The 24,818-nt window shown below is 41.1% G+C and overlaps 1 protein-coding gene and 1 long non-coding RNA gene across 2 annotated transcripts in view; one reads left to right on the top strand and one right to left on the bottom strand.

Annotated features, from left to right (window-relative positions):
* The first annotated feature begins 479 nt into the window (after positions 1–479).
* PELI1 (pellino E3 ubiquitin protein ligase 1) overlaps positions 480–24,818 on the top strand; it is a 130,289-nt gene continuing 105,950 nt past the window's right edge. Inside the window, exon 1 of the mRNA XM_033407212.2 lies at positions 480–585. The gene's annotated coding sequence lies outside the window, so the exon portion shown is untranslated. The remainder of the gene's footprint in view (positions 586–24,818) is intronic.
* On the bottom strand, positions 957–22,876 carry LOC105748573 (uncharacterized). Its single transcript, XR_004477360.2, has 4 exons — positions 22,823–22,876; positions 13,543–13,678; positions 10,045–10,082; positions 957–1,583 (listed from the first exon to the last, which is right to left on the bottom strand). It is a non-coding gene; the product is annotated as an uncharacterized LOC105748573 (long non-coding RNA).

Raw genomic sequence — 24,818 nt, forward strand, 5'->3', positions numbered from 1 at the left:
AGAATTGCGAAGGAGGAGGTGCCACCAAAGGATAAAAGCCTCCAGTTATTCACACAAGGGATATTTGTTTTCTTAAAAAGTGACAGACTCCTGGAGAGGATAATGCCTGAATTTTTGTCAATGGAATTTCACAGGCCCTGGCAGGTGGGTGGCAGGGAGATTTGAGCCCCTCCAATGACAGCTCCTAGGCCCTGCCTCAGAGAAGTCCATTCGTCTTGGCAAAGCCCCTCCCACGCACGCACAATGTGCGGTCTCGAGCCGGCGTGAGGCTGGACATCTTGTCAACCCCCCACACAAAATAAGAACTGTTGCCCCGGCACGCAGCTGGCGCGCCCATTCGGCAGATCCCAGCTGCCTGGAGTCGAGCACGCTGCGGGGCCACGCCCCTAGATGAATATTCATGACCGCCTGCGCTCAGAGACCCGGATTTCAAAGCCTCTAAAGGGATTAGAAGGACGGTGGGGGCTTCCAGATAAGGAGTCAGAAGGAAGGAGGGAGCTGGGCGTAGTCAGGGCTTGCCTTTGAGGACTACAAAGAGGAGAGAGCACATGGAAACTGAAGTCCACGGTTGCTAATCTAGGCGAGGTAAGATTTATAAAGGGAGCTCGCTGCTCCTTGTAGTTTATCGTTTTTCAATGTCCCTCCACACCAACAATGTGCAATTACTAGTGTTTCACAGACAAGCTCTCTTTGTAGCACTGGGAAGCATGAAAACAACCGAGAGTAAGCTTTTATTAAGTGCTTGCGTCCTAACTCTTATCCAGGAAACAGCTCTGTGTTAACACCGGACCCCTCTCACACAGGGTCCTGGCAGGTGTGTTAATTTGCACGGTCTACTGATCTTTTGACGGTTATATGGGTGTCAGGCTATGTCATAGGCTAGAAACTTTAAACTTTCAACATACATATACTCTTAGATCTAGTTGGGACGTAATCAGGGAATTAACCACACCTGTTAATGGAACCAGGTTCGGCTGCCCACTGCTCTTAATATAAGCCACTAATTAAAGAGGCAAGTGTCAGTAGAAAGGAAACGTGCTTTAATCAGAAAAGTTGGCAATCTGGGGAGATGGTGGCATGGTGTCGAGACCAACTCCGAAGATTCTGCTCAACCATGACAGTTTTTTGTGGTTGTTGTTGTTTTGCGGTACGTGGGCCTCTCACTGTTGTGGCCTCTCCCGTTGCGGAGCACAGGCTCCGGACGCGCAGGCTCAGCGGCCATGGCTCACGGGCCCAGCCGCTCCACGGCATGTGGGATCTTCCCGGACCGGGGCACGAACCGGCGTCCCCTGCGTCGGCAGGCGGACTCTCAACCACTGCGCCACCAGGGAAGCCCCATGACAGTTTTTAAAGGGAAAAATGGGGGTGGTGGTGAAGAATCTCAGTGAATCGTCAAGGCAGGAGGTTCCGTTCATTAAACGCAGCATCTTTCTCCCTTTAATGCAGACTGGCTGACTCTCTCTCCAGATGTTATCTTGCCTGAGTGATCTGCCCGCAGGATTGTTTTAGGGGCACTGTTGGGGTAGAAACCTAGTCATTTTTTTTTAAAACTGCTTAATTCTTCATTCGTACTTCTTTTTAATCTGGGAAAAGAATCAACAGGTTAGGCAAGGCATGGTGTGCATTCAGGAGAGCATGGTCAGGAGTTAGGTTAAATTGCCTAGTGATCTCATTCCTATAATTAGGTTCTTTTAAGGTTAGAGGGGTACAGAAATGGGCAAGCAGGAAAGGGGCAAAAGAGCTGCTTTCAATTCCCTACTGTCAAACATCATTTCATTTCTGTGGGATTAGGGCCAAAGATGCATCTTCTGTAACTTCTTCGTGCAGACATAGGGCGCCGTATTCTCAGAGTGGAAGATGTCAACATGGGTCTGTAGCATCTCTTTGCTGACTATTTTAGTTGCCTCCTTACATAGATGGGCAGAGCAAGCTGCAATTATTTTGATGCCCATAAAGATATAGATTACTATGAGCAATAATGTTAATCCTATTCTCTGAAGGCCAGCTCTTGGAATTGTGCTAGCCATAGGTTCAGTACTGCTTAAGTTGGAGCAGCTTATGTCATGGCTTCAGTCTGGTCATCATGCAGTTATCAGTAGTTTTTTTTTTTCTTTTTTTGTCCTCTCGTGGCAGTTACAGTATCTGTAAAACGACTCAGGAATGTGGGTCAGACACCAAGTCTGTGACTCTGTTGTCTTAATCATCAACTGCTCGGTTTTGTACTTGGGGAGGGCCCTGCAGGGTTCTGCTGGGTTCCTTATCTATTAATACTCATATTTGGCTCTATTATTTTTACTGACGGAGAAGTTTCCCAGCACAGATCATCTGAAAGAGTGGATAGTACCCAAATGCATTTCACTGACTTGTAATACAAGTTGGGCTTTCGGGAAAGTGCACTCACTGTCTTTTGTTATTGTTGGGGCCATAAGAGTTCACTTTAGAATTCACTTAACAGAAATTGCTGGAAACTTTTTTGAGTGCGTCTATTCCATTAATCCCTCCATTAAGAGAGAGGCTCTGCTTTTTACCTACAAAGTGGAAATGGAAAAAATAACAGTATGGAGAAGAAATTTTAAAAAGACAGGGGAATATGGTGTGAAAGTACTTAGCTACTTTAAAGGAGGGCAACTCCCCAACCCCCAACCCCACTTCCATCCCAGAGAACTGGACACATATGCAGATGTAAGGGTAGAATCAGTGAGCAGCTGTGAGATCTTATGGGAAGTAGGACAGGGACCAGACCAAGGACACAGACAAATGTCCCAGTAATCATGGATTCTGGAAATTATAGACTGATAAACTTGCCATTAATCCCCAGAAAAGTTCCAGACTGGATAGTTAAGCAGGCATCTCATGAACACTTTAAAACAGATGACCACTAGGAACCAACAAGAGTTCACCAGGAACTGGTCAGGAAAAGTTTATTTCCTTTTTATTTATGTATTTAAATGAAGTGCTTGACTGGTACATCAGAATGCCAAAAATAAAGAACATCTTGACAAAAGGACAGCCTATTTATCTCCTCCCACCTTTTTTTTTTTTTTTTTTCTGTGATGGATTCAGGTTTCAAAATTATCAAATTGAGCATTTGGCAGCCAAAAGAGAATAGACTCTAGAGCTAGAAAGAACTGAATTTGAGTGCAGGCTCTGCAACTTACTAGATCTGTAACACTGGGCATCTCTGAGTCTCAGTTTTCACAACTGCTAAATTGGAATGAATATCTACTTCTAGATGTGAAAGAAAACACAAACAGAGCATGCAGCACGGTACTCACGAAAGGGCAGTTATTATTAAGATACAATTTAAAAGGTAAAAATTCAAATCTGAACTCAGGAAAGAGAAGAAATGAGTGAAGTAATTTATATAAAAATAATTTTTTTTTCTATTTGCTGTAAGCTCAGTGTGAAATAGCCAAGTAACATGTTTCAGGCGCAAACTAAAGCTTATTGATATTAGGGAGTGTAAGTCAATAAGAGAGTCCCAGTTAATCCCAGTTGGTCAGATCCTACCTGGAAGGTAGGACAAAATTCTTTGTCCCTTTCTGATTAGCAAACTTGAAAGGTAGCAAGGAAAAATTAAACAACATCCAGGATGGTGGAGACCCAGAAACCACAATATCTGAAAAATAACTGAAAGAAATGGTGTTTATCTAGGAGAAGAGATCATATAATAGCTATCTTCTCATATTTGAAGAGCTATGATGGGGAATAGGGTATTAATTTGGTCTGTACAGGTCCAAATAGTAGAATTGGGACGAATGATCGGAAGTTGCAATGATAGAGTTTGGACTCAACATGTAAACTGTTCAACAATGCAGTAAGCGTTCTTGAAAAATAGCAAGCTCACAGTTACTGAAAATATTCCTGTAATAGACAGAAGCCAGCACTCAGAGATAGTGTAGAAGAGATTATTACACTGGAAAACAGAGTGGCCTAGTCTTAGATCAGATCTATACCACATATATGCCACCACCCCGAACCGTGGCAGGCATGATTAATCAATGAAAGTTGTTTTTCCCCACTGAGCTAAACTCAGCCTGGCAATCCTTTTCAATGCAGTGCTCCAAAACCATCACCACCATTTCATCAGAGTTGACAGCCCACCTAACCCAGATGAATCCTTATAGTCTCTAAAATCCGATAACTTAGAAATTTCCCCTATAGTATAACTACAAAATATGTCTGTAAATTAACCGGAAGGGGAGCCACAGTTAAGTGCAAAAATATTTCCGGATATCTGTGTATGGGTGTGCGTTGATGTCTGTATGTGTACCTTTGTGTGTGGGATATATGTGGGATAGAACATAGATGCTTTGGTCCTACCCTAAAACAGAAATCACATGAGGGAAATAACTCATTATGCACAAGAGCCCTTTAATAGTGAATCCCAGTTGGGACATGCCAGCAGTTAATGACACTGCTTTATGAATACCCACCCCTTTCTTCTGTACAAAATTCAAAACTTTTCTTACCCTTTCCTACCCCTTAAAAAATTTCAAATTCACTTTGTATGTTGTAACTTTTGGGACATCAAGGGCAAGTTGATATTAAAAAAAAAAAAGAGAGAATTTGGAGGGTTGGCAGAGTTAGGGCTGGAGTACCTAGTAAACCCTTAAGAAAAGGGAAAGTTATATTATTAAGCAGAAGTAACCAAAGAGAGGTCAATAAGAGACTAAATTACAATGTCCAAAGATATAGCAAACATAGAGTCCAGGCTAATGAATGGGCAGCAGGAACCTCCTAGAAGGGGCAACAGTTGAAGCCAGGTGGGTGGTAGCTCAAATTTTGGCTCCCAAGCTGGAAATCAAGAGGAATAAAGAACCCAGCCTAACTCTCAAGGAGAGGAACAAAGATGCAAAGACAATCATTTGGTGAAAAGATAATCTTTTCAATAAATCGTGCTGCAATAATTGGTTGTCTGTATGCAAAAAATAAAATCCCTCAATCCATACCTCTGACCATATTTCAAAAATTAACTCAAAATAAATCATAGACCTAAATATAAAACTTAAAACTATAAACCTCCTTGACAAAGTTTTCTCTCTCAAAAAGATTAAGCTATTTAAATTTTAAAAGTGAGTCTGTTTAAAATATATATATAAGTAAATAAGAGTATATATAAGTAAATAAGAATATATACAAGTGGGATGCAAATATGCAAAAATGATGAAGGTGGCATCCACCACTGCCCTTTGTCACACCTCCTCCAAGGGGTGAGGAGGGTAGCCTAGCCCCATCCAGGCAGGGTGGTGTTTAGTGCAGAATTCTAGTCTCAGGAGGAAAGTCGACGTGCAAACTAGGAAACTCTACTGGAACCCTGTCATGTGGGTGTGGGAAATTTTGTTGGAAGAGAGTGAGAGGAAGCTGCTGTCTGCAGCCTAGAACTTCCCAGCTCCCAGGATCTCGAGTCCAGGAGATAGGAACACGAATCCTAAGATGCCACTAGTCAGTGCTCCTGTGGTTACTTTTAAGCAGCCTGGCCTGACAAATTGGGCTCAGCTGGGCAGGCCAGAACCTGAGAAGTAAAGCTATCAATACCTGCAGCTAAGTGAGCTGAGGAAGGCAGGAACTGAGGAAGGTGTGCGCTGCTCATCTCACACCTTAAATTCCTGGACATTAGATTATGACACCAGTTACAACATCTTCCTTTATCAGGATCAAACTCCAATATGTCAAGAATTATAAAACAGGTATGTAACAAATATTGTAAGGGACCTCCCTACCTCACCAATTGATTTTCTAAGAAAGTGACAAAATATTCCTTCTTTACCCATACAATTCTTATAAAGGCAACATGTTGTAAAGCTTAAAAGCATTAGCTGTGGTGTCAAGTTGCCTGGGTTTGAATCCCAGCTCTGTCTCCAATTAGATGTGTAAGCTTGGCCTGGTTTCTTAAACTCTCCAAACCTTAGTTTCTTTTGCAAAACTAGATTTAAAAAAAAAAAAAAAAAACCCTCCCAGAGATAGATGATGGTGCTTCTGAAGGTGTTTGTTTTATGGTGCATTTAACACAGAGTAAGCACTCAGAGTTACAGAGCTGGGAGGGGACTTAAAGATCATCGAAAACCTCTTATCTGCTGCACTCATAGAGCGAGGCCCAGAGACACTGGTGACCTACCCAAAATCCCATAGCTAAATTAGGGTGCAGACCTGCTTTTCAAAAATTGAAGTACTGTCATTTTTCATTTCAGTTTCCTTTCCTCCCTTGGTGGTTAGGATCATTTTCCTGGTACCTCCTCTTCTTATGCCAGGCTGAGAACAACTTGCACCATATTTTACTCTGATTTTCCATGCCTTCACTGTGACCCTACATTCTTTTAGCACTCCTACATTGTGAAAACCGAACACCATCTGTCATTTGATCAGTGCACAACAGTCCCTTAAGAACTTAGTAAATGCTTTTTCTATGAAGCATCCTTTCCTTTTAAGCATAATGCGATGTTATAATTTAACTTTCAAGACCCACTCAGGAGAGAAGGGATGATAAAACAGGTCCATACATAAACATTCTCCCCCTGGGCAGCATGACTATAAATATACCAGGATGTGCCCTTCTTGAGCTAACAACAAATTACCTAATAATCTTCCACTTCCAGGCTTTTAAGAGCCCTTCTCTCAGAAAGAAAAGATGGTGTGTTGGTTTCTACATCATCTCTTCATATAATGGGCATAAGCTGTTATTCCATAAAGATCATCTAGTCACACAAATGAATCCAGTTGGAAACCTCCTTTTCCTTCGATTTTCTCAGTGTCTATAGGGTAGAGTCATAAACTACAGCAGGTTTTACTAATAACAGCTCACCAGAAGGACACGCTATTTGGAAATTAGGTCACATCTTAGGGCTTTCTGCCAGACTCACACACAGGAATAGTAACATCATTGCCAGAAGTATCTTTGAACACAAAGCACAACGACAGGTAATGTTGTTCTCCTGGGCGATGCTGAACAGCTAGATTCCTTACAGGGTCTTGGAGCAGAAGTTTCCTGACAAAAATAAAGGAGTTGAGGGGAACGCTTTCAATGTCTGCCTTTCCAAAATAGTCTACTCCTCTGTCCATTTTCTTATTATATTTATATTCCCTGTGCCGAAAATGCCTGGCACGGAGTAGGGGATTAAAACATGTGGAATAGGGGAATGAACCATCTATTTTCTTTCTCTTCCTCTGTTTATCCCATCGCCATATTGCTTCAGAGAAACAAATAAGGTCAGGCTTTCCCAGTGAAGAGCTCAGACTCTCCCTCTGGGTTCTGTTCCTGATGTTTGTGGGACATTTGGTCAGGGTGACATGTTATCACGTGGCCTTTGAGTGCTCAGCACACTGTCCTTGTCACATACCACATGTCCTTCCTACCTTGGAGAAGGATGAGTTTAAAATCCCACTCCAGGTAACCCTGGGAGCATGCTAGAACTGTAGAATCTCAGGTCTCACCCCAGAATCAGAATCTGAGCTTTAATGGGGTCCCCAGGAGACTCATGCACACATTCAACTTTGAAACGCACGAGTATAAAGCCTGCTTGAATGATGGATCCTCCAAATACTAACTGCCTGCTGGTCTCTTGAGATGTATAGCCTCAGAGTACATTTTGAGTAGACAGTTGTTTTCAGAAAGGAAAGAAAGACAAGGAGCCCACCAGACTGCTGGTGCTTGCAAATTGACAGCAGTCGTTAGATACATGGCAATGGCAAGGGACGGAGCATCTGCTTCAGGGGACCAAGGCTCACAGTGGGCCCAGGCAAGCAAGCGCTATTCACTTCTGTACATCTCAGCCAGACTTTGAAACTATCCAGGGCCCCTTGCCATTTTTCGTCTGTGTGTTTCATAAAAACTGTTGCCAAAGCATTTCAAAACTTAAAATTACAACTGAGTGCCTAGTTGTCTATTAAAAGAATAAAGCTCCTTGGGGGACACAAATTTCCATTCCAGAAGAAATCAATGGAAAATTTAAATCTGTCAGTGATAAATCATTGTATGTATTGATTTCCATGGCTTTTAGGGCTCTTAGCAGCAACAAGGGAAAGGCTAATCTTTCTGGAATGTGTGTGCACTTGGAGCATAGCCCCAGGGAGCAGGGAGCTTGCCCGTTAGTCAGGAGTGTGTTATAAACAAATTATAGGCAAAAATTCCTTTAACATGATAGAATTCTCCGTTTCACCTACTCTTTAGCATTTATAAGGCAGACAATACCAGGGATGGAACAAATGTTTAACAACCATCTGCTTTGCATGCACAGTTGGACGGAGCAATTCACATGCAGCGTGGTGCTTTAGTCTTTCTTTTAAAATACTGCCAGCAGCATTGTTCATGAAACCCTCTCCTTCAGTGCAAACTTGAAAAAAAAACAACCAAAAAACGTGCCGTACCACTGTTCTACTGGTTCTGTTTTAAGAGACTGATACACAACTGCTAAAGAATGGGAGAGAATACTGGAAACATCTATGATATACATTCCTTTGTAGATTGAATTTCATTCACCTCCATATATTCAGGGAGTTCCCGCTACCCATATGCTTCCCCCCACCCATCTCCACTGGTTAAAAGCCTACTTATTCCTCATAGAGTTCCTCTGTGTACCCTTCTCAGAGCTTACAAATTAGAGATCTCTTTGCTTCCTTTGTATTCCCATAGCAAGTTATGTGATCTTCTAGTACACCATGGAACTCCTTCTACCTTACATTAGAGTTATTTGACCAGCTTTATCTCTACTGCTACATTGTATGCTTCTTTAGAGCATCTTATTAGATCTTACTAATCTTTGGGGCTTTTCATCTAGCACAAGCCTTGACCCATTGTATGTAGTCCTTAAGTGGATTTTGATTTGAACAAATGAGCGTTCATTGAGTTCTCATTATCCAGTGTCTCATAGACCAGTGTGACCACAGAGCAATCAATATGGAAAAGCAAATATTAGGGGAAAAGCAATGAAACTCCACTAAGGTCTTAATTCTCTTTGTCAACCAGTCAACAAATATTTAACTAGCACCTATTGCATACTTGGAAAGAGGAAATTATAAAACAAGGAGGAGAACGTTAACAATCAGGTTATGAAGACAAAATTTTCAGGGCAAGTAAAAGGCAAAACTATGAAGCAGGCAGTTTTATCCATCATCTTTTCTACACCATCTGTCCCCCTCCCTATGATTTCCTACTGTCTTCAATTTCTCATCTTGTTTACTATGTCCCTGTATGTGCATCTAGTGTAATACTTATCACTCCATATTATCTTTAAGTCAGGAAAGTAAGTTTGAGCCTGGGCCATAGTTGGGGTTCAAGTATGTCTTTCCCACCAATGACCCAAGGACCAGGCCTGAGTTCTTAGAGAAAGGAGCTGAGAGAATTTGAAAAAGGCTGTGATCATCAAGGACTTAGAAAGAGAAAGGGCATTAGGACCCAGAAAACAAAACGTAGCACCCAGTGAAGGGCGGGGCATTCTTCCCATTTCTGTGTGGAAGACAGCTGGGTAGCAGTGAAATGTGGAATGAAGGACTAACTCTATTTCGGCTTCATTCATTCATTTTATGTTCATGTATGTCTTGAGCTGCTAGTAAGTGTCTGGCACTGTTGTGGGCCCAAAGAATACAATACTGAAGAAAATGGACAAAGCCCCTGCCTTCCTGGAGCTCAGTGCTGCTGTGATGACCAGGAAGCACCATCTGCAGAAATTTATGTTCTTTTAAAATCTGTCCCCAGAAAGGAGGGCAACTGTCTGCGATTGAAAAGAAAATATGTCTCAGCCATTCTCTTGGCCCATTTTCCTCCTGTCTTTTAGCTCTGCATTTGCTTACTGGGTTAAACTTGCCTCTTCCTTTTTGAAGCAGGGCAGTCTGGAAAACAATAAGAATTCTCTACTCTGAACTGTTTTACAGACGCTGGCTGCCAGTCAGGCTACCTACTACAGAGATTTACCCCCTGTTAGATGGTTTTCTAGAATTTTTTTGAAAACAAAGTTAAAAGCTTTAAACTAGTGTAACATAGTATCATTTTCCTTCACCATTAAAGAAAAGTTTTGAAAGTCAAAAACAAAAACAAAAAAACCCAGGCACCTGGCATCTTTGAGGCTTGAAAGCAGCAGAGAGGAGACCTGAAATGGAAACACATAAGTGGTTAGTGTGGGAACCCATGTCAAAAGCCTGGCAGGAGGCTATGTTCCCACATATGTAAGTGGGGCAAAGCTTGTGAAATTCGGGTTATTTGACTTAGGACCATATTTGTACTCATGGACTGGTGAAGCCTGGACAAATTTGGGTTACATAGTAATTTATTTATTTTCTCTCCTTTTAAACTATGAACACACTGGTAATAGGGACTTTATCTCACAAGCACCTAGAAGAGTTAAAGGTGCATATTCGGCATAGCTTGGTGCCTAATAATTATGTGAGAGAGGAAAGGGAAAAAGAAAATACTCCATGATTGCAAATATTTAAGATGGATCTACTTTTTTGCAAATGGCAGGAATTCATTCAAAGCCAGACCTGATGACAGTGCGATAGATCTCCATCAACATCAGATATTAAAATAAAGTGGGGAGATTGGATGAATTCCAAAGATGCTTTGAGAAATGGCGGCATTGCTGGAATATAACTTATAGTTGCAACTGCGTTTAACAAACTACATTGGGTGTCTGAGCAGTGGTTATGTGTGCTAAAATCTTTTTGATACTTTATAGTCACACCCCCTGTGTCAAGTGCTAGACTGTGTGTTATTGATCATAAGGCCTGCAGGAATTCAAAAAAGAGCTCATTATCAGGGAACGTTGTCATCTGCCAGTTTTTAAAAGAATCAGTATTACAATCTTGTCACTGGAATACTGAACTTAAGAAAGGAAGATTCAAAAAGAAGAAATAATATAAAACTGATCAGCATTTTAACCAAAAAAAAGAGTAAAATCATTAAAGGAGTACCCAAAATGAAAATCTAAAAAGAACGGTGAAGATGCTTTTGTTTATAAATAACAGAAATAAACCCTGGCTGGTTTCAGTAACAAAGAGGACTTCATAGAGAGATAATAGCAAAGTAATATTTAGCCAGTTCACCCCAAGATGACCGTTGTACATGTTCGTGGTTGGTTGGTGTTTATGCTGTACCCTTTGATAAATATTTTGGCCATCTGCTCTGGACACTGGAGATTCTCGTAGACTCCAAGGGCAAGATGTAGCTGGCCCTCAGAAATTAACTAGGACCTGTGTATCATATATGGTAGTTTGGGCAACAAGTAACAGAAAACTGACTCAAACTGGCTTATAACAGGGGTTGGCAAATGACGGCCTGCAGGTTGGTCACCAGGTGTTTTACTGGAACACATTCAGAGCCATTCATATATGTATTTCCTAAGGCTCATTTAGAGCTACAATGGCAGAGTAGATTCGTCAGGACAAAGACTTTATAGCCTGCAAATCTTAAACTTTTTACTGTCTGGCCCTTTAAGAAAAACTTTGATGACCCCTGTCTTCTATAATAGGTCATTTATTATCTAAATATATTTGATTCAGTCCAGGGTGGGCTCAAAAATGCCATCAGGGACTTCCCTGGTGGTCCAGTGGTAAAGAATCCGCCTTCCAATGCAGGGGAGGTGGGTTTGATCCCTGGTTGGGGAACTAAGATCCCACATGCCACAGGGCAACTAAGCCCATGCGCCACAACTACAGAGCTCCGGCACCTCAACTAGAGCCCGAGTGCCGCAAACCGCAGAGCCCATGCGCCCTGGAGCCCGCGTGCCACAGCTAGAGAGAGAAAACCTGTGCACCACAACTAGAGAGAAGCCCACGTGCCGCAACAAAGAGCACACGCCGCAACGAAAGATCCCATGTGCCAGCAACTAAGACCAGACGCAGCCCCAAATAATAAATAAATAAATAAATAATTTAAAAAATGCTATCAAAGGCTCACACTTTTTAGAATTCTTCTTGCTGCCATCTTCGTGTTGCCCTCATCCCAGGATGGTCGCCTTCATAGAGGCAAGAGAGCTGACAATGGCAATCAGGACTATGTGCTTCCTTGTTCATCTCCAGCAGGAAAAAGAATAAGTTGCCCCCCTAGAAATGGAATATAAATTTTCAATCAGATTGGGCCAATATAAGAGGCATGCCCATCACTGGATCAATAGAGTTGCCAGGGGATTGTCAGGCACATATTTTTTTCAGCCGATCTATAACCCCCTCTAAGGATGGGGGGAGAGGGGGTTTCAGAACATCAGCATTGCTTAGAAAGGAGAAAGTGGAGAGTGGATATTAAGTAAGCAAGTAGCAGTGCTGAGACAACCAGGCCTGAGAGGACTTTGGGGAACCTAGGAATCTTCTCTGCCTCCATCCCTAAATCTCTGCTTCTCTCTCTTTTAATTAATTTTTTGGCTGCATTGGGTGTTCGTTGCTGCACACGGGGCTTTCTCTACTTGCGGCGAGCGGGGGCTACTCTTTGTTGTGGTGCGCCGGCTTCTCATTGCAGTGGCTTCTCTTGTTGCGGAGCACAGGCTCTAGGCGTGCAGGCTCAGTAGTTGAGGCACGTGGGCTCAGCAGTTGTGGCTCGGAGGCTCTAAAGCACAGGCTCAGTAGTTGTGGTGCACGGGGCTTGGTTGCTCCGAGGCATATGGGATCTTCCTGGACCAGGGCTCGAACCCATGTCCCCTGCACTGGCAGGTGGATTCTTAACCACTGAGCCACCAGGGAAGTTCCTCTGCTTCTCTCTTTGACTCTGATTCATTGTTCTTTCCCACTGTAGCCTGTTTTCTTCTACTTCTCCCAACACCTGCTGGAAAACAAAGCTGCCAGTAGCTCATGTGTTTACTACTATAGTCTTATACTCCAAAGAGACTAATCTCTTTTTTTCCTTTTTATTTTCAAGTTCCTGGGGAAAGCTTTTGATTGGCCCAGGCTGGGTCAGGGGCTCATCCTTCAGTCAAAGGTGAGGTCATGGGGCTTCCCTGGTGGCGCAGTGGTTGAGAGTCCACCTGCCGATGCAGGGGACGTGGGTTCGTGCCCCGGTCCGGGAAGATCCCACATGCCATGGAGCGGCTGGGCCCGTGAGCCATGACCACTGAGCCTGTGCGTCCAGAGCCTGTGCTCTGCAAAGGGAGAGGCTACAACAGTGAGAGGCCGCGTACCGCAAAAAAAAAAAAAAAAGGTTAGGTCATGTTCTAGAGCTTGGAAACTCTCACTATAACTAAGTAGATGGTGGCAGAGAGAGGGTCATTTCTGGAAAATGGTGTCGGGCAGATGAGCCAATAGGTGTCTGCTACAGTATGTTTATTTCTTCATGTGAGATTAAACAGTCCATTATTTTCCATTATAGGTGATGGTGTACATGAGGATTAGTTTTCATTTTGAAAAACATAGACCCAAAAGAGCGGTCATTTAAACAGGATAGTTTATCTTTGTTTCATATAAAGCTGCAAAGGTAGGCAAGCTGGTATGACATTTCTGCCCACTCATCTGCCGTGTTGCCCTTATCTTCATGAGCCAAGATGTCAGTGAGAGCTCCTGCTAGCGTGTCCACAATTGTAGCAGCAGGATGGAGGACGGGACAAAGAAAGGGCAAGAGGTACATACCAACTGTCACTTAAGGAAAGTTCCAGAAGTCGCCATATAAAACTTCCACTCAGTCCTTTGCAAAGGAAACTGGGAAATAGCCTTTTTTTCCCTCTGAACAGCTACATGCCCAGCTAAAGAATCAGGGGTTCTATTACTGTGGAAGAGAGGAGAGCACATATTAAGGGACAAATAGCATAGTGATCATGGTCTCTGTATAGTGATTATTCATTTTTAGAATACACAGGCTTTTAAGCTAAAAAGGTTTGTTTTCAACTCGAAGAAAAAAAAATAGTCCTCATTAAGAAGCATAAAGGAGAGTTTAATAATACAACTCGTGTCTTGTACACCCATAGTTGAAATTTAAATGCATTAAAGTAACAGAAAAATATACAAAACACAGCCATTGTTTGCTTGTGCATGTATGACCTTTGACTAAAGGCAAAGCTGTGTCCTAGTGAAGAACTATCTCCCAGACTATGACAACCAGTTCATGTCATTTTAGACAAAATTCTGTGGAATTCTGTAACTGTTGTTACAGATTAGCATTCCTTAAATTCAGACTCAAACTTAGAAACATGAAATGCTGAAACGCTATTATTTAAGCCCAGGAAGCTTCTCCCACTGGCTAAGCTATGAAGATGGAAATATCCAAAATGACCAGGTGTATTTCCTCAGCTGAAAAACGGGTTCTCAGTTCTACTTGCTGTGATGATAGCTTGAGACGGCTTCATCAGAAGATTTGTAACTTGCCTTTCAAATTATGATTGATGGACCTACCCTTTTCATAGCCAGTTTCCATGGAAAGGAGATTCAAATCATATTTTCCATGCTGCCATGGTCTGTCCTTAGTGGTGACTGTACAAGCCTGACTCAGTTCACTTAGATTTAGAAAACAAATGAACAAAGCCTATGTCTCTTGCTTGTGAATGAATGGGGAATAGAAAAAGGGATTCTTTTAGTACCTGAAAAGTTCCATCAAAACCAAGCTTCACTGCAGAGGGTGTACCAGCATTCAGGGCAACACCCTTCCTGCAGTCAGGAAGTACAAGAGCATGTACTCAAGTATTATTTGGTAACAAGAATAGAACATTATTCTGAACAATAAAGTGTTATTCAAATTCTACCAAAGTACACAGATGCTGTAACATGGTAATTATTCTAAGAAAGAGTGTTTAATTTAGAAATTACCTAACCTTTTTGGTTTCTATTTTTGATGACATTTGTAATCTAAATTAGCAACAAACCTGTGTCTCTCAGGCTTTTACATCAAACACCAAACCTGATTCGCAATTTTATTTTAGGATCAGCAACCCATTTATTAGGGTTCAGTCTGTCTCAGAGATTTAGGGCCCGTCTAGGCCCAGGTAATCTGCAGATGAAGGGTGGAGAAGCAAAGGAATTAGTGCCCTTATCTTCAAGCAAAGCAGAAGAGTGACCATGTCACCATTGGACTGGCATCCCCCCTGTGCTGCTTCTAGACCTCTGGGCAAAAGAGGAAGTCACAGAATGGCTGATGTTTGCCAAGTGTTGAGACTTTGGCCTCTCCCTGTGAACCAACAAAATACCCATAGTGTAGCACAGGGCCTGGTACAGACAGATGCTTGAAAAATTATTGCCAAAAGAATGAATTAATAAGTGGGTTTGCAGAGGATTTAAAACTTAAGTACAACCAACATCAGACTGATTAGTTTATTGGCTCACAAATGATCATAATGGTTAGATGGAATTACAGGTAGTTTTTTTAATTGTCCAAACTTCCTATAATGTTATCATATTCCTATAACTATCGTATATTCTTCTAATGCTTTTGATTAAAAAACCCCAGTAATTTCAAGCCCTAGTGTTAAAAATTGAGTGATGAATTTTGATCTATCCAAACAAAGTTACTTTAAGTAATAGGACTGCCATTATAAATAACAGACAATTGCTTTTTTTAAATATAAATCAATTATTTAATCATAATAACAGATTCTGTCTATCATATGCATAGCACAGTTATAGCAAATCCACTTAAACCTTCCCTGGAGTGGGGAAAAGAGCATGGGTGAAAACTAGAGAATAAAATAGCATATATTATTTTGGGCCTTCCATTGAGAAAGACTGTGAGATGAATGACCCTATTTTAACCTCTGTACCCACCATGTTGTCATTTATGAAGTACCCACCATGTCGTGGTTAGGTTTACCAGGAAACACTCAAGAGCAACCTCAGAAATTTTGTCATTAGTACATGTAGTCTGCCTCATACTACTGAGAAAAGTACTTCTTGAAATGTCTCAAAAAGGGAACTATTAATATAAACATGTAACAGCTATGGTGGCCATCAGACCTCGACCAATGGTGTCATTGCTTTTACCCACAAACCAACTTGCTGTCAGAATCCTTCCCTCTTTCATCTGAGAAAACAGATCACATGAATTTTAAGGCCCTTCACAGTACCATGAACACTATGAGGCCTGTCCAGATGGGAACTATGAAGATTATCGTTCAAAGACAATATAGAATAAATATTGAGGAGCTGTTTTGACCATGAGCCCTGATAAATTCTATCCTTCAGCTAAATGCCTTTCTGATGTCTTCCCAGGAGTAACACCCAGGTTATTTGAGTATTTAAAAGGAGGCTTACCAAAAAAGAAGGGATAGAAGGACAAGATATTTTATCAAGTTCTTCAAAAGCAACAGTTGAAGTGAACAGACTGTTGTGGGTGCTTTTAATTTGTGAGTTTGTGAAGTTATATGCTCATTTCTGTCATTAAGAAGTAAGAGATAAAAATCCCTTTTAAAATCACTGAACCAACATGGATAGGGTCTTTACAGACTTTTCTCATACCTGTCATTTCTGTCTCTGAAGATTTGAATTTTCATTCATTTAAAAATATTTACTGATTTCCTACCAGGCGGCTAACACTGATCTGGTGCTTAGAATACATCAGTGAACAAAATAAACAGATCCCTGTCCTAATGGAGACTACATTATAGGTGGGAAGCAGAAAATAAACCATAAATACAGTAAGTGATTTCAATAGACATTAGAAGGCATAAATGTTTTGGAAAATGGAAATAGTAAACCAGGGTAAGAGTTCAAGAGTGCTAGATGTGAAGAGGGAAGGAAAGTTCAGTTGAAATAGGTGGCAGGGTGGCCCCATTGAGAAGGTGAAAACCTAGGGAACATGTGAAGAAGGTGAGGGGTCGGGCCATGTGGCCATCTGGGTAAAGCTTTCCAGGCCAAAGGTCTGAGGTGTTTGAGGAACAACAAGAAGACCAGCATGGCTGGAGGGGAATGAGTGAAGGTGAAGTGAGCAGCAGTTGAGGCCAGAAAGGTGATGAGGAAGCAGGTCATCTGGGTTGCATAAGCCTTTGAGGGGACTTGTTTTACTCTGAGTGAAATAGGACACCATTGCGAGGTTTCTGAGCAGAAGAGTAGCATGATCTGACTTTATTTTTGAAGTATCTCTCTGACTGAATTCTTGAGACTAGCCTGTAGTAGAAGCAAGGGGCAAGGGTTAGAAGCAGGGCGACTTGTTAAGAAGTGATGGCAATTATCCAAGAGAGAGATGACAGTGGCTCAGACCAGGCTAGGAGAGGTGGAGGTGGTGAAAAGTGGTTGGATTCCATATATATTTTGAAGGAGGAGCCAGCAAGACTTGGATGTGAGAAAAAAGACAAAAGAAGAGTCAGGGATGACTGTAAGGTTTTTGTTTGGAACTAATTAAGGATAGAGTCGCCATCCACTGGGGAGGTGTAGACTGTGGATGGGGCAGGCTTTAAAAGGAAGAATGGGAGTTTGAGTCTGGACTTGTTAAGTCTGAGATGTCAAGTCGGCAGTTGCATAAAGGTCTGGAGTTCAGAAGAGGAGTCTGGGCTGGAGATACACTTTTGGCAGCATGTAGATGATATTTAAGGCCATGAAACTGGGTGAGATCACCAAGGGAGGGAGTAAGGAAGAGAAGAGGCCTAAGAAGAAGACCCTGCAGCTCTCCAGGGTTATAAGGTCAGGGAGGAGAGGAGGGACCAGCAAAGGAGACTGAGAAGGAATGCCCAGTGAGGAGGAGGAAACCCAAGAGAGGGTGTGTCCTGGAAGCAAAGTGAAGAAACTGTTCCAGAGTAGAGGGAGAAACCAGCTATGTCAAATGCTACTGACACACACCTACGCTGAGGCCTGAGAACTGACAGATGGACCTATAAAAGTACAGTCATTGGCATCTCTGAAAAGAGCAGTTTCAATGAAGCATTCATGGGAGACACATGTTTGGAGCAAGTTTTAAGAGGTGATAAGAAGAGAGACATTAGAGGCAGCAAATATAGATAACTGGTTAAAAAATTTTGCTTAAAAGAGTACAAAGAAATGGAACTATGGCCCTCATTTTTCTTAAATGTTTATTCATGTATTAATATGAAAAATTAATTTCCAAATTAATGCCCTGTTTTCTTTCAAGCAGGCAAACGTGTCCTAAACATGGTTATTTACTATGGAGTTATTTAACAAACTATTAATATTACTCTTGGTATAAGGTCATTTCAGAGATTATAAAATAATTTCTGCTATAAAAGACCCTTGATGCGTAAGATCCAGCAATCCCACTCCTAGGCATATGTCTGGAAAAGATGAAAACTCTAATTCGAAAAGATACATTCACTCCAATGTTCAGAGTGACACTATTTACAATAGCCAAGATATGGAAGCAACTTAAATGTCCATCGATAGATGAATGGATAAAGAAGATGGGGTGTATATATATATATATATATATATATATATATATATACACACACACAATAGAATACTACTCAGCCATGAAAAAAAAGAATGAAATAATTCTATTTGCAGCAACATGGATGGACCTAGAGATTATCATATTAGGTGAAGTAAGTCAGACAGAGAAAGACAAATATATGATATCACTTATATGTGGAATCTAAAAATAATGATACAAATGAACTAATTTACAAAACAGACTAACAGACATAGAAATAAACTTACGTTTACCAAAGGGAAAAGTGGGGGAGGGATAAATTAGGAGTTTGGGATTAACAGATACACACTACTATATGTAAAATAAACAACAAGGACCTACTGTATAGTATGGGGAACTATATTCAATATCTTGTAATAACCTATAATGGAAAAGAATCTGAAAAAGAATGTAAGTAGGTAGGTAGATAGATATAGATATACATAAAACAAAATGAGGAGACAGAGGAATATGTTCCAAACGAAAGAACAAAATAAAACCCTAGAAGAAAAACCCTAATGAAATGAAGATAAGTAATTTACCTGATAAAGCTTTCAAAGAAACAATCATAAAGATGCTCACTGAGTTCAGGAGAAGAATGGAGGAACTTAGGGAGAACTTCAACAAAGACTTAGAAAATATAAGAAACAACAAATTAGAGCTGAATAGTACAATAACTGAAATAAAAAATATGCTAGAGGGAATCTACAGCAGATTAGGTAATACAGAAGAATGAATAAGTGATCTGGAAGATAGAATAATGGAAATCACCCAACCAGAACAGCAAAAAGAAAAAAGAATTTTTTAAATTGAGGAGCATTTAAGGAACCTCTGGGACTACATTAAGCATCATAACATTTGCATTATAGGGATCCCAGAAGGAGAAGAAAGAGAGAATGGGATAGAAGACTTACTTGAAGAAATCATGGCTGAAAACTTCCCTAAACTGGGGAAGGAAACAGACATCCAAGTACAGGAAGTACAGAGAGCTCCAAACAAGATGAACTGAAAGAGATTTACACCAAGACATTAAAATGAAAATGGAAACGGTAAAGATAAAAAGAGAGTCTTAAAGGCAGCAAGAAAAAAAGCAACTAATCACATACAAGGGAAACCCCATAAGACTGTCAGCTGACTTTTCAGCAGAAACTTTACAGGCCAGAAGGGAGAGGCCGGATATATCTAAAGTGCTAAAAGGAAAAAACTTACAACCTAGAATACTCTGTTTGGCAAGGTTATGATTCAGAATTGAAGGAGAGATAGAGTTTCCCAGATAAGTAAAAACTAAAGGGGTTCATCACACCTAGACAGCCTTACAAGAAATGTTAAAGGGTCTTCTTTAAGCAGAAAAGACCACAACTAGAAATAAGAAAATATATGAAGGAAAATCTCACTCATAAAGGCAAATAAATAGTAAAGGCAGTGGATCAGCCACTAAAAAGCTAGTGTGACAGTTAAAAGACAAAAGTAGTACAATCAACTATAGCTACATAGGTAGTTAAGGGACACACAAAATAAAAAGATGTAAAATATGACATCAAAAACATAAAACATGGAACGGGAATAAAAACGTAGTGCTTTTAGAATGCCTTCCAACTTGAGTGACTATCAGCTTAAAATAGACAGCTATAGATATGGGTTGATACGTATGAAACTCATGGTAATCACAAACAAAAAACCTACAGTGGATACACACACACAAAAAGAAGGGAATCCAAACATAACAATAAAGGAATCCATCAAACCATAAGTGAAGAAATTAGTATAAAAAAACCAACAACATGACTAAAAATTAGGCAGAAGATCTGAATAGTCATTTTTCCAAATAAGACAGATGGCCAACAAGAACATGAAAAAGTGCTCAACATCACTGATCATCAGGGAAATGCAAATCAAAACCACAGCGAGATACCACCTCACACCTGTCAGGATGGCTGTTATCAAAAAGACAGGAAGCAGTAAGTGTTGGTGAGGTTGTGGTAAAACGGGAGCCCTCGTGCGTTTTTTGATGAAAATGTAAACTGGTGCAGCCACTATGCAAAACAGTATGGAGGTTCCTTAAAAACCTAAAAATAGAACTACATAACATCCAGCAATTTCACTTCTGGGTATTTATCTGAAGAAAATTAATTCAAAAAGAACTCATGCCCTTATGTTCACTGAAGCACTGTTTACAGTAGCCAAGATATGGAAGCAATTTACGTGTCCATCAATAGATGGATAGATAAAAAACGATGTGAGATATATATATACACATATGAAATCTAAAAAACAAAACAAACAAGCAAATTAAAACAGAAACAGACATATAGATACAGAGAACAAACTGGTGGTTGCCAGAGGGGAGGAGAGTGGGGGAACGGGCAAAATAGATGAAGGGGATTAAGAGGTACAAACTTATCTATTTAATAAATAAGTCACAAGGATGTAATGTACACATAGGGAATATAGTCAATAATATTGTAACAACTTTGCATGGTAAGAGATGGTAACTGGACTTATTTTGGTGATCATTTCATAATATATAAAAATATTGAATTATGTTGTACACCTGAAACGAATATAATATCTCAATATAAATAAAAAATAAACACATAAATAAGGTTTACTCTCCTCTCCCACAACAAAGCCATAACTAGGAATCAGACAGACCAGTATCTGAGTCCCAGTCTCTCAGATTACTTACTAGGTGGCTTTGGGTCAATCATTAACCTGCCGGGGCCTTGGTTTCCTCACTGGTAAAATAAATGAGAATCATTTTGTCTACCTTCATGGGTGAAGGTCAGGTCCGTTAAGGCAGGTAAATCACTTGGCAACTAGTAAACTCTCAACAGTTGGTAGCTATCAGAGTTCACTATTTGGAAGAAGAGGATATGGTCAGGAGCCCTCCTAGGCAGACCCTGGAGAGGATATGCTGCAGCAAAGTGTGCAGTGGGAAAGGGGTGTCCAAGCCGACCCTTGGGACCTCCCAGGATCTGCCATATCAGTCCTGGTACTGCCCTCCAAACGCTCACCCGCACTCATAACTCCTCTGGTGGAACTGAAAGTATATGGAGAACTTCACAAATGTCAACTGTGGCTAATAATCTATCCCACTGAGAAACTCATAAAAGAAAACACACACCTACCCGTGCACACAGAGACAGTAATCTAGCTTCAGAGCAATCAAGAATGTTATTTTCCCTGGGCCAGAGCAGGGTCAGAGATATTCTGGGACCTGTCCTCAGGGGAATTATTTCTAAGGACCTTGATAAAATGTACAAAGCTAGGGCAGAAAATAGCAAGGTGAAAAGCAGCGGTTAGGTAGAGGGTTCTCTAAGAGAAACAACTAATGAATTGGTTCAATTGGAGCTTCTTTTATATATTGATTCCTACTCCCAGGTCAGCAGCATCACTTTCCAGGTGATGTGAAGATGGGGAATATACAGCAAAAGGGCCTGGCAGGTATACAGAGCTAAGCTAACAACTGTCGGTACTGCCCGTAAAATATTTTCACTCCTGGTTTTGGGGGGCTGCTTCTATACAGGATCCTTTCTACTGCTCTGCTGGTAATAACACCTCAAAGATCTATGAAACAAATCTCAAGTTGACACATTTATAGCTGAATGAATATAGGCTTTGGGGTTCCACAAAATTGGAGCTCTCCTAATACCAGCCAGGAAAATGTGGCTAAATTACCTAACATCTCAGAGCCTTGGTTTGCTCATCTGTTAAATGGGCCTTAATAAAGCCTACTTCTCTGGGTTGTTGCCAGGATCAAATGAGAAATGTATGCAACACCCAGCACCATGCATGACACGCAGAAAGCACTCAAGAAGTGGCAGAGTATTACCATTAAGTAAAAGGACTGATGATTCTTTAATGCTTTCTTTTAACAAGAGTTTCCATCCATCCCCAACAAAGGAAAGCTACTCTAATAAACCAGTCATTCATGTGATTTGTGATTTCACTGTCCAACCCAAGTTCCTGTGGAATGTTTAGTGTAATCCAGTTGAACCCTCAGTAAGGTCCCTGGGCCTGATCTTCAAATCCAGTATCACTATGGCAAAGAACCGGAAGAGGGGAGAAGAGTAACATTGTATCAAACATGCCCTCTTTCCTTTTTCCTAAAGCCTGTTTGCCCCCTTCTCCCGATGGCTCTTCGGTTCCCAGAGAGCAGAAACTCCTGGGAAACAGGAAGTAGCAAAGGCCTGTGAGAAAATCCCCAGACGAAGATCAGCAATAAATCTCTCCCAGCAACAGTTTGGTCAGAAGAGGGAAATTCCCCACCAGCCCTCAAAAACAGCCCCTCAAGAAAGCTTAGAGGAGGTTAATTTGGGAAATCCCCTCAGAGGCAACAGAACAGAAACGGAAATCTGCTGCTTAAGAGACGTCTGAAAGGAGTAAGCCAATTAGTGGCTGTCTGGGGAGTGCTCTGTGTTAAGCTGAACTGCTGCTGCTACCCCGCTTCCACCTTTTCATCCTGATCCTGAGGGCAACCCTAAAGGGACCCAGTTGTCAGAGCCACTTGACACCCACTCTTCCCAGATTCCCGTCCCGTTAGGCCCCCCTGTAAACTCTCCATACCTACGGTAGAATATCCAGCCACCGTTGTCATTCTGAGTTTCCTTTAGAGCCAGGAAGCAACAAACCCTGGGGTTTTACTGAGTTCTAATTTGAATGTGGCCTTGGGGTCACGTCTCTTAGCTGCTGCTAAGCTCCTGTCGGGGAGGAATCCTTCCCACAAAGAAGAAAAACAGAATCATAGAAACCTTGTCCCTTTGAAGGGCTTAGAATGGAATGTCCGCTGATGAGTGGGAGCAGAGAAAGTATATAAACACTGTTGGAAAGGGGCCTGGGAGGGAGGGGAACGGGGACTGTCGGCTTATGGCTCACTGATCTCTACGTGCACTTGAGGCCCACGTCCCAGCTCACCACTAAGCATGCCCCTTCCCGCAGGACTTCCACTGGGTGTTTGTTTTTTGTTTTAATTTTTATTTTATACTGGAGTATAGCTGTTAATCAACTGTACTCCATTGGGTGTTTTTTTTTGATCTGTGATTTTTTTTTTAATTACTTAATTTATTATTTATTTTTGGTTGCATTGGGCCTTTGTTGCTGCGCGCGGGCTTTCTCTAGTTGCAGCGAGCGGGGGCTACTCATCGTTGTGGTGCATAGGCTTCTCATTGCAGCGGCTTCTCTTGTTGGAGAGCACGAGCTCTAGGTGCGCGGACTTCAGTAGTTGTGGCACACGGGCTTAGTTGCTCCGCGGCATGTGGGATCTTCCCAGACCAGGGTTCAAACCTGTGTCCCCTGCATTGGCAGGCAGATTCTTAACCGCTGCACCACCAGGGAAGCCCCTTGATCTGTGATTTTAAATGACCGTTTCAGGAAGATGACAAAAATGAGATTTTAGTAGAAGAGAGAGGAAAGTAGACTTCATGACAGCTGAAACTTTCTTTACTGTATACTTACCCCAAATAGATATAAAATTTTGGAAAAGAGAAGTTTTTTAAGGAGTAAGTACTCTGTGTTTAAAATCCTTTAAAATATTATGCTCCGCTAGAGTATGTGCCCTTTTATGTAGTCAGGACACACCATTGTATGATTCACAATTACCGGTTCCACTTTAAAATACTTTTTGGCTCCTGGAAAACTACCCTGCCAAAAATCACTTTCCTGGTACTTTCAAACAAACATGGTTCTTATTCACTTCAATTCATGTGGCTTTGTTAAGATTCTTTTTCTAGAAATTGTAAAGATTCTTAGCCACCTACTTTTCTCCATGCTTGGAATAAGCCAGAAAACTCCTTTTTGGGTTTGCATGTTTTGAAGCAATTAGCCTAGTCTTTAAATTCATTCTGTACACAGAAATAATAATTACAGTAGTTCCATTGAAATGATTATCCTACACTTGAAAATTCTAGATAGTCAACATACCCTCAAGAGGTATTATTCCATTTTTTTCATTTGGGAGCCTAGGAGGTATTTAATTCTCACTTTCTAGCAAGGCCAAAGAATATTCCTGATTTCAGGGTAAACTTTTCATCTGTTCTCAGGGCTACTGTAGTTAAGAATGTGAAATCAATTAAATGATGCGCGTCAGCAAAAAACAGCTCTTTAATGCAGGCACAGATGAAACAGATTCCAACATGGGTCTGAGAGTAATAAATAAACTAATAAAAAAGGAAACCAGGGAGCAACTTTGATGGAAGTAAGCTGTTTGCCTTTGCCCTAGAAAGTTTATAGTGTTTTAAACAATTGTAAACATGTCAGTATACATGGATACTGTTTCCATAGCAGCATAGCCACAGTTAAGAGTTTCTCCAAACATACCCAAAAGGAAACTAAAAATAGCTTGTCTTCAATATCAAAATACGTACATATACATATTCAGACAACAGTACACAAAGTAATGTGTAATTAGATGTTCTGCAGACACCAACCTTTCACAAAAGCACATCGCAGGTGACTTTAAAAACTAATGAGTTCAGTACGTATAGGAATGGGAGAGAGACCAAAGAGTCCAAGAGAGGGAAAGACGCCACCTTGAACTCTGAGATCAGAGGCTCGTGACCCCAAA

This window comes from Orcinus orca, chromosome 13 (assembly GCF_937001465.1).
Source record: "Orcinus orca chromosome 13, mOrcOrc1.1, whole genome shotgun sequence".
Lineage (NCBI taxonomy): Eukaryota > Metazoa > Chordata > Mammalia > Artiodactyla > Delphinidae > Orcinus > Orcinus orca.